This window comes from Pteropus vampyrus, unplaced genomic scaffold (genome assembly GCF_000151845.1).
Source record: "Pteropus vampyrus isolate Shadow unplaced genomic scaffold, Pvam_2.0 Scaffold5, whole genome shotgun sequence".
In the NCBI taxonomy this organism is placed as follows: domain Eukaryota; kingdom Metazoa; phylum Chordata; class Mammalia; order Chiroptera; family Pteropodidae; genus Pteropus; species Pteropus vampyrus.
This window is the reverse complement of record NW_011888786.1, coordinates 18,017,742-18,020,475: the sequence shown is the minus strand read 5'-3', so window position 1 is coordinate 18,020,475 and position 2,734 is coordinate 18,017,742.

Below are 2,734 nucleotides of genomic sequence, written 5' to 3'. Positions count from 1 at the left end.
GGAGGACGTGTGCTTGTGTATGTGTCTGTCTCTCTGTGAGAGAGAGAATGAATTATCATGGCAGATATCTCTAAAGTTCAGAGTAAGAAGAGAGGGAGGGAAAAAGGAAAAGAAAAAGAGGGAAGATTTTTGAGGGAAATTTTAAAAATTACATCTCAAAGTTATCAACACAAATGGTTCTGAGCTTACTGTTCTTATTGCTAATTGCCAATAAGGATTTAAAATCTTTAGGAATTCCAGGTAAAGGCAGAGGGAACAGTATACAAGCTCTTGGGCATGTGGAGTAGTGAAAACATCATGGACTTTGGAGCCATACAAACTTGGTTTTGAATCCTGACTGTCTCTCTTACTAGATGATGACCTTGGGCAAGTTTCTTATTCATGTTGAACTAGTTTCATTATCTGTCAAATGGGAATTATGTATAAATTCTATGTAGTTTGTAGTGAGGATTAGCCAATATCTTATATGTAATACTCCCTGTACTTAGGATGTAAATGCGAGCTATGGCGATTGATGATGATGATGATGATGATGATGATGATGATGATAATGCAGAATACTGTTTTCCAACTTGGCTTAACTTGTTTTTGGTAAATAAACTAAAAAACATGTAAAGAAAATGCCTTCATTCACTGACAGTGTAGTGTTTAAACATGTTGGGCTCTGGGGAAAGGAAGGATATGTCACTGGAAAATCCCATGTGATTCTTTTCCCTTTGGAGGATAATATAGAATGCGAGTGTGCTGATAATAGTCTGAGAATTTCTAAGATGAAAGAGACTTTATAGCGTGCTTCATCCAACAAGCTAGGATTACCCTCTCCAGCATTCCTGTTGTGTGTGCATCTGGCACCTGTTTTCATATGTATGTGTTTGTAGATATGTTTATGTACGTTCAGGTGGGCAGTAGACTGTTTTTCTTTTTAAATTGCTTTTCTTTACACAGTAACTTATTGCATAGTTTTCCCCTAAAATTTATGTAGAAATATATGCATTACATTTTTACTTTATAAAACCAATATTGTAAAAAAAATCTTGTTTTAAGAATGCATCCCCTTCCTAATTTCATATTTACATAAACCAGCTATAACCATTCATTTTGAAATTAACCATTCCTCCAGTAGATAAATCCATTTGGAAATTTTTATCTTCACTAGTAATCTCCAGCGTGTCACCTAAATCTTGTCAAGTATAAATAAAACCTCAAAAAGTATTGTTTTGAAAAAATTGATCTGTACGCTGTAATCTACATAAATAATACCATACTTGTTTTACCACTTTATTTCAAGACAAGGCCTCTAGCTAACCCCTTCTCACTCTTGCAGTCAGATTGCTGAAATGATGGAACCGTCATTCCTATTCTCTCTCAGCCCCCCACCGCCATCTCACCCAATTTGATGAACAGAATAACTGATCTGAACCTCAAAATAAGGTACCATCAAAGTGCTCTAAGATGCTGTGGGGAGCAGTATGGCACTTCTGCAAAATAAATAAACAAACAAATAAACAAACATGGAATTGCCATATGACCCAGCAAGTCCATTCCTAGGTATATTCCCAAAAGAACTGAAAGCAGGGATTTGAACAGATATTTCTACACCCACTTTCATAGTAGCATTATTCACAGTAGCCACAAGGTGAAAATAACCCACATGTTCACTGACAGATGAATAGATTAACAGCATGTGGTATATACACACAGTGGAAAATAATTCAGCCTTAAAAAGAAAGGAAATTCTGATACATACTACCACATGGAAGAAACTTAAAAACATTATGCTAAATGAAGTAAGCCAGTCACAGAAGGAGAAATATTGTATGGCTCCATTTATATGAGGTAGTTAGAGTAGTCAAATTTACAGAGACAGAAAGTAGAATGTTATTCACCAGAGACTTAGAGGAGGAAGAACTGGGGAATTATTACATGATGGGTATAGAGTTTCAGCCTGGGATGATGAAAAAGATCTGGAGATGAATAGTGGTGATGGTTGCACAACATTCTGAATGCGCTTAATGCCCCTACACTTAAAAACAGTGAAAATGGTAAACTTTATGTGTGTATTTTACTGCGATTATTAAAAACATGCTCTAAGATTATAATGAATTTAAGCATTATGTAATGCCACTTGCATGCACTAGAGGGCAAAGGAGCTCAAGCTTCACAGAGAAGGGCAATTCAGTCGCTCCTGCAGCCAGTTCTGGCCATCAATGAGTCATCCACACCTGCAGCTCTGAGCCACACAACAAGCCTGGAGCCACACAACAAGCCGGGCGGTAAGAACTGTTAGCTTTGTTTGTTGTAACAATCACGAAAAAGAAATTAGGGTTGCACGGGTCTTTTTAAAGAAGAGGTAATTTGAACACATGTACACAAGAGGAAAGTAGCTTTATTCAGATTTTTAGTATTTATGATTTTGCCTACATTAATATAAAGATTAATAATTAAAGATTAAAGATTAATGATGAATGACCTTGGGGCTATGGATCTGAGAAATTGTCTTGAAAATGCTTGAGGGTTTGGGTTTCCTTTCACTGGTCGCTGTCTGAACCTGGTCAGTCCTTCTGCCCAGAGTGGACGGCCACAGGCACTGCAACGGAATATTCTCTAGCTTTAATTTTCTTGTGATGCATATTAATAACAACTGCTGTTTGGCTATTTAAAGCATATTTATTGCTCCTTTACTAGTTTAAAAGTTTTGTATTTGTGTTTTATGTCTAAAAGTAGGGGAACATCT